Genomic DNA, 13584 nt, shown 5'->3' with positions numbered 1-13584 from the left:
AAAGGAAAACAGAAAATTTGGGGGAATTTAGGGTTAGATAGCGTTATTAGATTTTAAAACAAAGGCATGATCCATAAAAGGATAACAATCAGTAAATTGGACTTCAACAAAATTAGAAACTACATAAAAAAGCCCATTATGAGGATAAAAACACAAGCTCCAACGTGGGAGAAAATAATAGTAAATCACATATTGGACAAAGCACTCGTATCTAGTCTATAAGAACTGTTGAGCTCTACATTTAAAAAAACAAACAAAAAAAACCAAGCAAATGATGGAAAAATCACGTTTAGGAAAAAAGTGACATAAATAAAGGAACCACTGAAGCACCAGAAGGCCAAGGGAGGAGAAAGGGGCAGGGGCAGTGAGGGCAGCAAGGACTGAGGCTTCCTTCTCCACCCCGGTCCTGATGGAGAGAAGAGGGCATGTTCCACTGGCTCTTGACTATGATGCTTTGAATGTTACCAACAAAACTGGAATCAACTAAAATAAACTGAATCCAGCTAGCTAAATCTCACATTATGTTAGATAGAGACAGATGGAGAGATGGATGGTCGGATGGATGGATGGATGGATGGATGGATGGATGGATGGATGGATGGATGGATGGGCAAGCAAAGAAATTAGAAAATAGACAAAAGTCATGAATAGACAGTTGACCAAAAGAGGATATATAGAGAGTAAATAAGCACATAATTGGCCATTAGGTAAATGTAAATTAAAACCACACGAGGTATCAGTGCACAGCTATCAAAATTACTAACTAAAAAGAATAGTTACAATGCCACATGTTGGCAAGAATGCTTAAAAACTGGATTGCTCACAGACTTCTGGTGGAAATGTAAAATGGTACAGTCACTCTGGAAAACACTTCGGCAATTTCTTTAAAAAAAACTAAACATGCAGCCACCCATACAACTCAGCAATTGTACAACTAGACATTTGTTTCAGAGAAATCAGGACCTATGTTCACACAAAAACCTGTACATAAACACTTAAAACAGCTTTATAACCCCCAAGTGGAAGTATCTGAGATAACTTTCAGCAGATGAATGGTTCAACTGTGGTATACCCACAACACAGAATACTAAGCAGTAAAAAGGAACAAACCACTGATACATTCAACAACCTGGATGAATTTCCAAGAGAATTATGTTGAGTGAAAAAAATCAATCCCAAAAAGTTATATGTTCTATGACTCTATTTATCTAACGACCTTGAAATAACTAACACAATTACAGAACTGAAGACATTAGTGGTTACAAGCAACTGAGCATCCTGAATACCATGAAGGATCTTTGTGATGATGGAATTATTCTGCATCAATTTCAATATCCTGATGGTGATATCGTCCGATAGTTTTTCAAGATGTCAGCATTGGGGAAATTAGGTAAATGGTATGCAAGATCTCTTTGTGTTATTTCTTACACCTACATGTGACTCTACATTTGACTCAAAAGATTTAATTAAAAAATAATTGTAAATGAATAATCCAAAAAGAAAATTAAGAAAATAACTGCATTTACAACAGGATCAAATAAGAAAAACGTAGGAATAAGCTTATCCAAGGACGCAAAGAACTTGTACACTGAAAACTACAAAATGCTGCTGAAAAGAATTATAAACAACACAAATAAACGTAAAGACATCTGTGTTCACGGATTGGAAAACATGCTGTTAAGATGTCACTACTATACAAAGTGATCTACAGATTCAATGCAATCCCTACCAAAAATCCCAAATTTTATACAGAAATAGAAAAATGCATTCCTAAAATCCTTGCAGGACATTTGGTCCTGTCCAAAACGTCCATGGAGATAATTTGGTCTTCACCAAAAAAGTCCTTCATATTTAGGCCTAAACCAAGACATCCATGGAGACATTTGGCCCATGCCTACCCATCTACCTAACCATATGTGCCATTACCAGCTAGGTTACTGAGAAACGAAGGGTTATTATTGGCAATACAACCACAACACAATTATTGGACCAATAAAACATGACAATAAAGTGTTTTTTAGGAATTAATCTGTAAACCAAAAGTATAAATAAACGTTATCAGCTATTAGAACCCAGGGATGTTTTCTAAGTGTGAATGTTTTTGACAGGACCAAAACATCAGGGACATTTGCCATGGACCAAATATGCTCATGGATACTTTGGACAGGACCAAACATCTCCATGGACATTTTGGACAGGACCAAACGTACACTAATCTCCTAAAATTCATGTGGTATCTCCAGGGACCCTGAATAACCAAAACAATCTTGAAAATGAAGAACAAAGTTGGAGGACTCACACTTCCTGATTCAAAACCTACTAAATAGCTACAGTAATCAAAACTGTGTAACTGGCATAAAGACAATCATGAGTGATGCAAAAGAATGAAGAGCGCACAAATAAATCCTTGCATATATGGTCAAAGGATTTTTGACAAGGAAAGTCAAATCATTCAATAGAGGGCTGGCCTGGTGGCTCAGGTGGTTAGAGCTCATGCTCCTAACTCCAAAGGCTGCCGGTTCGATTCCCACATGGGCCTGTGGGCTTTCAACCACAAGGTTGCCAGTTCAACTCCTCGAGTCCCACAAGGGATGGTGGGCAGCGCCCCTGCAACTAAGACTGAACACGGCACCTTGAGCTGAGCTGCCTCCCGGATGGCTCAGTTGGTTGGAACGCGGGGCTCTCAACCACAAGGTTGCAGTTTCAACTCCCGCAAGGGATGGTGGGCTGCGCCCCAGCAACTGGCAATGGCAACTGGACCTGGACCTGAGCTGTGCCCTCCACAGCTAAGACTGAAAGGACAACAACTTGACTTGGAAAAAAGTCCTGAAAGTACACTGTTCCCCCAATAAAGTCCTGTACCCCTCCCCCCAATAAAAAAATCTTAAAAGATAGAAAAAGTATGATGGGAAAAAAAGCTACAAAAAAAAAACAAAACATTCAATACAGAAAGGACTCTTTTTTCAACAAGTGGTTCTGGGAAAGTTGGATATCCACAAGCAAAATAATGAAAATGGACCTTTACCTTACTTACACCATATACAAAAATTAACTCAAAATGGAGCTAAACATAAGGACCTAAACATAACTCAAGGACCTAAACCTAAGGGCTAAAACTTAAAAAACACTTTAAAAAACAGGGGAAGTCTTTGTGACCCTGGAGTTGGCAATGATTTTTTTAATATGACACCAAAGCACAGGCAACAAAAACCAAAAGTAGATAAACCGAACTTCATAAAAATTAAAACTTTCTGCATCTGAGAGTGAAAAAACAACCCACAGAATACAAGAAAATATTTGCAAATCATATATTTACTCAGAGTTCAAACCCAGAACTAGGTAAAGAACTCTTAACAGTTCAACAACAAAAAGACAACCCAATTACAAAATAGGTAAATGACTGAAAAGGCATTTCTCCAAAGATGATTTACAAATGGCCGAAAAGATACTCAGCATCACTAATCACTATGGAAATACAAATCAAAACCACAAGGAAATACCACTTCACGCCACTGGCATGGCTATAATAAAAAAAAAGAAGAGCTGGAGAACATGTGGAGAAATTGAAATCCTCATGCACTGCTGGTAGGAATGGAAAATAGTGTCGCCTCTGTGAAAAACATTTTGGCCATTCTTCAAAGTTGAACACAGAATAACCATATGATCCAGCAATTCCACTCTAAATATATACCCAAAAAAACTGAAGAGGGACTCAAAAAGATATTTGTACACTAATGTTCATAGCAGCATTATTCACAATAGTCAAAAGGGAGAAACAACCCAAGTGTCCATCAACAGATGAATGGATAAACAAAATGTGGTATACCAGCCATAAAAAGGCAGTAAATTTTAACACACCTACAATATGAATGAACATTCAAAACATTAAACTAAATGAAATAAGCCTGATACAAAAGACATATTATATGATCCCACTTATATCAGGTATCTACAGTAGACTAATTCATAAAGACAGAACGTAGAAAGTATGGGGGGAGAATGAAGAGGGTAAAGATGTAAGGAGACTAGACTTTGGGTGGTGAGCACACAATGCAATATACAGATGATACACATGAATTGTACACATGAAACTTATGTAACTAGCCAATGTTAACCCAGTAAATTCTATTTTAAAAAAAGAATCAGTCAGCTGGGGAGAGGGTAGAATGGGGAGTTATTATTTAACAGGTATAGAGTTTGGGGTGATGAAAAAGTTCTGCATAATATATCCAATAAGGGGTTAATATCTAAACTATATAAAGAATTCATACAACTCAACATCAAAAAAACTACCTAATTGGGGGGGCCAGATGGCTCAGCTGGTTAGAGCAGAAGCTCTTAACAGGGTTCCCGGTTCGATTCCCACATGGGCCAGTGAGCCGCGCCCTCCACAACTTAATTGCAGACGAGCTGCCACTGAGTTGCCGGAGGGTTGGCAAGATGGCTAGAGCGCGAGCTCTTAACAACAAGGTTGCCGGTTCAATTCCTGCATGGGATGGTGGGCTGTGCCCCCCGCAACTAGACTAAAAACGTCCACCGGATTTGGAGCTGATAGGTCCTGGAAAAACATACTGTTCCCCAATATTCCCCAATAAAAAATTAAATAAAAAAAACTATCTGATTAAAAAATGGGTAGAGGAACTGAACAGACATTTCTCCAAAGAGGAAATACAGATGGCCAATAGATACATAAAAAGATGCTCATCGTCACTAATCATCAGACAAATGCACATCAAAACCACAAAAAAGACAACAAAGATTAAGTGTTGGCAAGAATGTGGAGAAAAAGGAACCCTTGCGCATTGTTAGTGGGTTTGCAAACTGCTTGCTGCAGACACTATGAAAAATAATTTGAAGATTCCTCAAAAAATTAAAAATAGAATTACCGTATTACCCAGAAATTCCACTTCCGAGTACTTATCCGAAGAAATTGAAACCACTTAATTCGAAAAGACACATGCATCCCTATATTCACTGCAACATTATTTACAATAGTCAAGATATAGAGCCATCCTAGATGTCCATCAACAAACGAATGGATAAATAAGATATGGCACATAGGTATATACAATGGAATCTTACTCAGCCATAAAAATAAATGAAATATTGTCACTTGCAACAACATGGATGGACCTAGAGGGTACTACGCTAAGTGAAGTAAGCCAGACACAGAAAGACAAATACCATATGATTTCACTTATATGTAGAATCTAAAAACAAAGTAAACAAGCAAAACAAAAACAAACTCATAGATATGGAGAACAAACTGATGGTTGCCAGACGGGGGTAAATGGTGGGGAGATGGACAAAAAGTGAAGGGGATTAAGTACAAACTGCCAGTGATAAAATTAGTCACGGGGATGGAAAGTACAGCATAGGAAATACAGTCAACAGTACTGTAATAACTGCATGGTGTTAGATAGTTACTAGACTTATTAGGGTGATCATTTTATAAGATATATAACTGTCTAATCACTATGTTGCACACCTGAAACTAATATAATATTGCATGTCATCCATATTTTTTAAATAATTTTTGAAAGTTCTGGATATAGATAATGGGGATGGTTATACATCATTATGAATGTACTTAATGCCACTGGATTGCATACTCAGAAAAGGTTAAAATGGTAAATTTTATGTTTCTTTTTTAAAAGAAAACCTAATACTTGCAGATTATCATGTGCATAGATGGAAAGACAAACTGCAAAAAAGTCTCACATTGATTTACAGAATCAATGCAAAGCCAATCAAAACACCAAAAGGATTTTTTGTAGAATATAATACTAAATGGTTATCAAATGCAAAGAGCAATAGGCAAAATACTGAAAAAAGAGAAAGAGTAAAGGACTAATTTTATCTGATATTTCACGTCCAGACTCATAAGCTAGAGTAATTTGAAAACTGTGGTATTGGCACAAAGATAAGACAAATCAAGTACAGAACATCCAGAAACAAACCACACATGTATGAACTGCTGATTTATGACATAGTGCCACTGTACAGCAGGAAAGAATGGTGTTAAAACAACTGGATGTTTCTATTTAATATAATATGCAACATATATTACAAATTAACATAATATTTATAAAATAAATATATAATATGTATAAAATAAATATATATTTTTCCTATTTTATGCCAATCACAAAATCAAATCCAGATGGGTTGGTTATAGAGCTAAATGTGAAAAGCAGGAAAAAAATTATTTTAGAAGATTATATAAGAGAATAATTTCATGACTTCAAGTTAGGAAAAGATTTCTTTAACAGGTCACAAAAAGCACTAACCATAAAAGAAAAAAACACTGACTATGCTGACATTGAAATTAAGAACTTTTCATTAAACGAATAAAAAAAAGAACCACTAACATAGAGAAGCCATCTCCAAGTCACAAATGAGAAAATCCAAATGGCCTATAAGTATACAAAAAGGAGCTCACCATCATTAGTAATCAGAGAATTACAAAGCAAAAACCACAATGACATACACCCACACAACTACCAAAATGACTAAAGTTAAAAAGATTGACATATCAGGCACCAGGTAAGGATGTAGAACAAAGTAGCCATTCACTGGTGGGAAAGTGAAGTGAAACAACCACTTCTGAAAATAGACTGGCCTTCCTGACAACCCAGCAACTCCACTTCTAAGTATATATCCTAGAATTGTGTCTCTCAAACTTTTGACCATGAACCACTCTTAAAAAATGTCTTATATTGCAATCCTGTAGACACACACAGGATACTGAAAAAACTGAATTTTTTCCTGTTCCATTTCATTTTTTAATGCTGGTTGCTCCCCACTAAATTGACTTTATGATCCTTTTTGGAGCATACCCAGCAGTTTGAAGAGTAGTGAGCTAGAGAAATTCTTGCACATGTACAAGAATATTCACAATAGTGATTGTTCAAATTTGCAAAACACTGACAAAAATCTACATGTCCAAGGACAGCAGACTGGATAGTGGTGTACCTCACATGCCGAAATATTATACTACAATGAAAATGAATCAACTACGGCTACATGCATTAAGTAGATCAATCTCAAAAATATACTGTGAATCAAAAGAAATCAAGAGTATTATTCCATTTACATGAAGTTAAAAACAGCCACAACTACACAATGTTTAGAAATGAAACTGAAAAGAACCAAGAAAAATTAATATAGAATTCACAAAGTGTTTCCTTCAGGGAAAGAGTGGAACGCAATCAAAGAGAGGCACAACAAGGTATGAACAATGATCTACACATTAAGCTTGGTTGGTAAGTATGTGGACGTTCACTTTATTATTTTGCTTTAATTGTCCATATACTGGGTATACCCTTTTTTCTTTGAATCATATACCTGACAAAAATAAGAAAATCCTACACACACACAAAGGAGTAATTTAAAATGCACAGGTTGGTCCAAAGAAATTAGGAGTCTTTGGATAAGCATATTATTACTTTTATAGCTTTATATGGTTATTTGTACAAATGACAAAAGAAACATACTGTGACATCTATCATCCACACATCAAAGAAGACCAAAGGATAAATAGTGTCTGGGAGAGAAAACTCAGCACTTCCCAAAAAATCAGTTACCAAAAGCAGTCAAACATCCATAAATATTAATCATGTGTTGCCAAAGAAGATTAAAACAAAAATCTTCTGGAAAGTCTAAGTAAAATGAAACTTTCCTGAACAGAGATACAGCTCATCTAAATATCTCCATCTTAACTTTAAAGAAAAAGGGAATAACGTAAGAACAAGGGAGTTAAAACATATACATACAATGGCAAAAACTAATAAACCTCAGAAAAGATCCAAACATGAAGAACAGTGTCCTTATACCTGATGACACACTTAATCTCACAACATTGATGCTATTTTCATTTTCCTCCTATTCTTAAATAACATCAAGATGAAGACAGTCACATATACATATGTCTTAACACTTCTAGTTACTTGCTCAAACTATAATCTAAAGGACAGCATAGCACTTAAGAGAATCATCTCTGGAGAATAGTATGTAGAAATCTTTTGGGGTTATTAGTCTGTTCACAGCTATGCAGAAGATGGAGTGGGGAAAGTGAAAATAGAAGGGATAGAAACAGATAAATGGAAAAAGATGAGTTTATATCGCGTTAGAGCAGCTGTAATTTCTATTTGGCTCTAGAATATACTACCATAAATTTCTGACGCTACTGAATAACTACAGAACTAGATTTTTCATAGTGTTGGGGGTTGTGGGAGGGGGTTACTCAGCCATACTCTATTCAAAAATTAAATGTGTAAGGGTGAAATACAACACTTTTAGTGAAAATACTGTGGACCTGAAAAAACTTTTCCCTGCACCAATAGTTACAACACAGTACAGGAATAAAGAAGATGTGGTACATATATACAACGGATTATTACTTGGCCATAAAAAAAGAATGAAAGCTTACCATTTGCAATAACATGGGTGAACCTAGAGGGTAATATGCTAAATGAAATAAATCAGACAGAGAAAAACAAATACCATATGATCCCGCTTTCATGTGGAATCTAAAGAACGAACAAACAAAACAGAAACAAACTCATAGATACAGAGAACATTTTGACGGTTGCCAGATGGGAGTGGGGTTGGGGGACTGGGTAAAAATACTGAAAGGATTAAGAAGTACAAATTGGTAGTTACAAAATAGTCACGGGGATGAAAAGTACGGCACAGAGAATATAGTCAATAATATTATAATAACTATGTATGGTGCCACGTGGGTACTAGACTTATCAGGGGATCACATCATAAATTACATAAATGTCTAACCATGATGCTATACACCTGTAATGATATAAAATATTGAATGTCAACTATTGAAAATTTTTTTTAAAATTTTAATGAAAAAACAGGATTAGAGAAAATAAAATTTTATTTCTTTGCAGAAGGAAAAAAACACTATAGGAAACTGGGAAACAACAGTCATATTTGCTTTGTAGGAGATAATCTTGAAACAGAGGGAGACTACTGAAAAGGAGAGAAGATAAGGGAGAAGTTCACTGTATGAATTAAGTATGTGTTACCCTGAAGAAAAAAGAAAAACAAGAGTCTACATGTACTAGGTTGGTGCAAAAGTAATTGTGGCCTAAAAGGTTAAAAATAATTGCAAAAACTACAATTACTTTTGCACCAACCTAGTATTATATAAAGTACGCACTCGCATAAACTATATTATATAAAGTATGTACATGCATAAACTAGGAAAATGAATGAGGAACAAACAACAATGGGAAGTTGGGAAGCAAAACTGGACAAACAAGAGAGATTTAAGAGAAAGAACTTTCACTGTATATCTTTTTACATTTTTTGCACCATATTAATATATCACCTTATCAAAAATTAAGTAATTTAAACCTATAATAACGTATACCAAAAAAACAGGGCTTAGATTATGTCAGTGACCAGAGAAGTAGATTCAATTTAAAATGCTGACACCTAGATAGATATCCAGAAGACAACTGCAAATACAGATGTAAAGGCTGAAAAAAACTGTTCAGGTGATATTGATGCCTAGAGGCATCCATAGCATGCATAAGTTTACCTCAGGTAAGTTAGTGAAATAAACAGGCCAGAAAAGCAATCATGTAAATTCAATTTTAAAGAAGTAAGGAAGTGATGCCAAACAGGAATCAAGAGGCAATGTTTAAAGAGGTAAGAAAAGAAAGCGGCTTCCCAGAAGTCATGAGAAAGTTGCAAGAAAGATGGAGTGATCACGGTTTTAAATGCTGAAAGTAGATCAAGTAGAATGAAAACTGGAAAAATTTTACACATGGCCATTTGAAGTTAACAAAATCCAGAGTGGTAGACTTAATAGCCAAATGCAATGGTATGAAGGGTGAATGAATAGGAGTTTGTGATATTTTATGTATTTATTTATACCTAAATTTTTTTTCAGAAAAGGATCTGAGGCAGCCTACAAATAAAGGACCTGTGTTATAACAATAAAAAAATAGAAAAATAAACATAAAATCAATATGAGGGACATCCCCCTGATTTAGGGAAACTCTCTTACCCCTGACTCCAACTATGTAGTTCTAGTGAGGGTTGCCATTCATAGTACCCTCCCCACTCCAGCCACAGGGATGGTGGGTACATCATCCAAGACAGGTGAATCAGAGTCCTTCCCAGGCTTCTTCAAGAGAGCCCCTTCTTCTGGTAGAAGGGGCTGGGAAGATGAGAGCCAAGAGCTGCCAGCAGTCATGGTTCCAGCCTCATGAAGTAGAGAGTCTGTAGTATGAGAGAATGAAATCAACACGCAGAGAAACAGAGATAAGAGGTGAAGTTCTAAACCCCACAGGAGGAGGAGGAGGAAACAAATACACTAATAATCAGATTAATAAAACTGATGTAACTAAAGACCAGATTTGGTTCTGGGCTGCCTGGTAGCCAGAACAAAAAGAAAAACAGAATGTGCTACGAAAAAGGAGGAAGTATACCAGATCTGCAAGGGAGACAATTTTCCTGATGCTAAATTATTAAAAGACTTTCTTATATACGGATCTTTATATAATAGTCACTGAGAGACAACATGGACAGTGTCCATGATCAGAGTGTTATAGCAAATGCAGATTTCATATGCTATTGTTTAAAATGAAAACTAAGTTATACCTCAATCATTAAGCACAACTAAGAGGCTGGACTATAGTAGACAATTGAAAAAGCAGAGATACCAACTAAGGTTTTATTCTTTCAGGAAGTGAAAGGGAAAAGACAAAAAGGTGAAAAAACGTAAAGAGAAAGTAGAATCTATGGGAAGATTCAAACGTTTGTGAGCTGGGGGGGGGGGGGAATCAAGTAAAAAAGACAGACTAAAAGATAAAACAAGATCCTGGGAGAAATGGGAAGAGTGTATCACAAGCACAGGTACTTAATTCTACTTGAAAACTACATCCTCTCCTTCCTACAATTCCACTGAATGAGAAAAAAGGGCATAAAGCCACAAAGACAACAAGAACATAAGGGAAGACAACAACTATACAATTTTGGAAGCTAGAAAGGAGACAAGTAGTAAATGACTTAGATCAGAAAAGGTTGCTGCAGTAAGACAAGCCCAAAAGCAATGTGTCTGAGACCACGTAGCATCAGAAACTGGAGGAACTTTAGGTACCAGGCACTGCGGGCAGGGGTCGCACATGCACAGTGGTGGTATATATATCTGGGAGGAATGGGTTCAGGTGAAGCTAAGAACAGGAGGGACTGGGTATAATCTGAAAAACAATCAACACCACCCCTTCCCAAGCTCCTTCTCTACTACACATTACCAGGTACCTGGTCTCTCTCCCATCCTAAAAACTGCAGAAAGGGTAAACAAGAAAATTTGGACTTGGGGACATCAGGCAGAGCTGAGGAAAGGGGTACCACACTGAATATAAAAGAATTAACTGAAAATCGAATTCTAAATAGTAAAATTACAGCAGCCACCTGGATCAAAAAATATTGGTAACCAGGTCAGTCAGTCCCAAATGGATGACTAGAGGATTTTTTTCTGAATAAATTAACCAGTTGGTGGTCTCCTAATGAAAGAACCCAGCTAGATCACCTATAATGAAGCCAATCAGCCAACAATCCCTGCCCACACAGAGATCTTCCAATCAACTCATTAGGAGCTTCATAGCTTCATGGCTAAGAGTAACCAGATTTTTAAGCAAAGTCTTTAATAACACAGACCAAAACAAACAGTACAAAGGAACTGAGAAAAGAGTCCCAGGAGAAGAAAACTTCAGAAAACTGAAACAAAACAAAAACCCTCTGATTAATAAACTCATAGTTAAGAGAAAATACTGAATCCAAGAAACAACAAAAGATAAAAAATGAGCATTTAGAGCATAAAAGAGCCCTTAGGGGGCAGCCGGATGGCTCAGTTGGTTACAGCGCGAGCTCTGAACAACAGGGTTGCCGGTTCAATTCCCGCATGGGATGGTGGGCTGTGACCCCTGCAACTAAGATTGAAAATGGCAACTGGACTTGGAGCTGAGCTGCACCCTCCACAGCTAGACTGAAGGACATCGACTTGGAGATGATGGGCCCTGGAGAAACACACTATTTCTCAATATTCCCCAATAAAAATTTTTAAAAAAAAGAGCCCTTGGAAATTAAAAGTGTAATGAAATTTAGAAATTTAAGTTAAGGGTTGAAAGATAAAGTAAGGAACTGCCTAAGAAAGTAGAACAAAAGAAACACAAATATAAAAAAAACAACAGAAGATTAGTTCAAAAAGTCCAGCATCCAGATAAAGAAACATACAGAAAAAACAAACAATGACAACAGAACTGTGGGAATTATCAAAGAAATAATTCAAAAAATATTTCTCTTAGCTGAACTCAGGTTTCCAACATGATTCACTAAATCAAAAGGCCACTGTGTGCCCAGTACAATGAATGAGGGAACGCACACTACCATGAAAAACATCACAAATAGATGGATACAGAAAAAATACTAAATCCAGAGAACAATTACATACAAAGGATTAAAAATCAGAACTTCATGGAACTTAACAGAAACACTGAACGCTAAAAAGCAATGGAGAAATATCTTCAAATTATGAAGGGAAATGATTACCAACCAAAAATTCTATTCAGGGCCGGCCCGGTGGTTCAGGCGGTTAGAGCTCCATGCTCCTAACTCTGAAGGCTGCCCGTTCGATTCCCACATGGGCCAGTGGGCTCTCAACCACAGGGTTGCCGGTTCAATTCCTCGAGTCCGGCAACGGATGGTGGGCTCTGCTCCCTGCAACTAAGATTGAACAGGGCACCTTGAGCTGAGCTGCCTCCCGGATGGCTCAGTTGGTTGGAGCGCAGGCTCTCAACCACAAGGTTGCCGGTTCAACTCCTCGAGTCCTGCAAGGGATGGTGGGCTGTACCCCCTGCAACTAGCAACGGCAACAGGACCTGGAGCTGAGCTGCACCCTCCATAACTAAGACTGAAAGGAAACAACTTGAAGCTGAATGGCACCCTCCACAACTAAAACTGAAAGAACAACAACTTGACTTGGAAAAAAAGGGGTCTGGAAGTACACACTGTTCCCCAATAAAGTCCTGCTCCCTTTCCCCAATAAAATCTTAAAAAAAAAAAAAAAAAGAATTCTATTCAGCTAAACTATCAATCAAGATGGTAAAGCTACCAATTTTATCAGACACTCAAAATCTTTAAAAAATTGACTTCTCACACACCTTTTCCTATGAAGCTGCTACAAGATGTGCCCATCAAAACAAGGAAATAAACCACTAAAGATGAAGAAATGGGGGAGTAAGGAGTTAGAAAACAGGGAATCCAAAATAAGCAGGAAGAAACTCCCAAGATAACAGTGAAGGGAAGCTCCAGGCTTAAACAGAAACCAGCCCAGATGGCAGCAGGGAGATGGTACCCAGAGGAAGGTCTACTGGTTTAAAACAGAAAGGAGGAAGAGGGAAAGGTCAAAGAGGAGAAAGAAGAGGTAGAATAGGGAAAAGAGAAGAAGACAGGGAGAGGAGAGGAGGCAGAAGAAGAGGGAAAGAGAGAGAAGGAAGTGGGGAGGAGAGGAAGAGGGAGAAGGAGGAGGAAAGACAGAGGAGAGGCTGAGGA

General features: G+C 37.1%; 1 protein-coding gene and 1 non-coding gene across 22 annotated transcripts in view; one reads left to right on the top strand and one right to left on the bottom strand.

Annotated features, from left to right (window-relative positions):
- MLLT10 (MLLT10 histone lysine methyltransferase DOT1L cofactor) overlaps window positions 1–13584 on the bottom strand; it is a 198267-nt gene that overhangs the window by 172013 nt on the left and 12670 nt on the right. For 3 of the 21 annotated variants that reach the window (XM_019755993.2, XM_019755992.2, XM_074324871.1), the window contains exon 1: window positions 10037–10222. The exons of 17 other annotated variants lie outside the window; for them this stretch is intronic. The gene's annotated coding sequence lies outside the window, so the exon portion shown is untranslated. Of the gene's footprint in view, window positions 1–10036; window positions 10223–13584 lie in introns of those variants that run through there. One more of the 21 variants, XM_019755994.2, reaches the window with a different exon arrangement.
- On the top strand, window positions 266–330 carry LOC141570264 (small nucleolar RNA SNORD42). The gene has a single exon (XR_012494269.1). It is a non-coding gene; the product is annotated as a small nucleolar RNA SNORD42 (small nucleolar RNA).

The sequence above is a fragment of the Rhinolophus sinicus genome, linkage group LG02 (genome assembly GCF_036562045.2).
Source record: "Rhinolophus sinicus isolate RSC01 linkage group LG02, ASM3656204v1, whole genome shotgun sequence".
NCBI lineage: Eukaryota > Metazoa > Chordata > Mammalia > Chiroptera > Rhinolophidae > Rhinolophus > Rhinolophus sinicus.
Note: the sequence above shows the minus strand (reverse complement) of the source record. Positions and strands in the feature narration are given on the sequence as shown.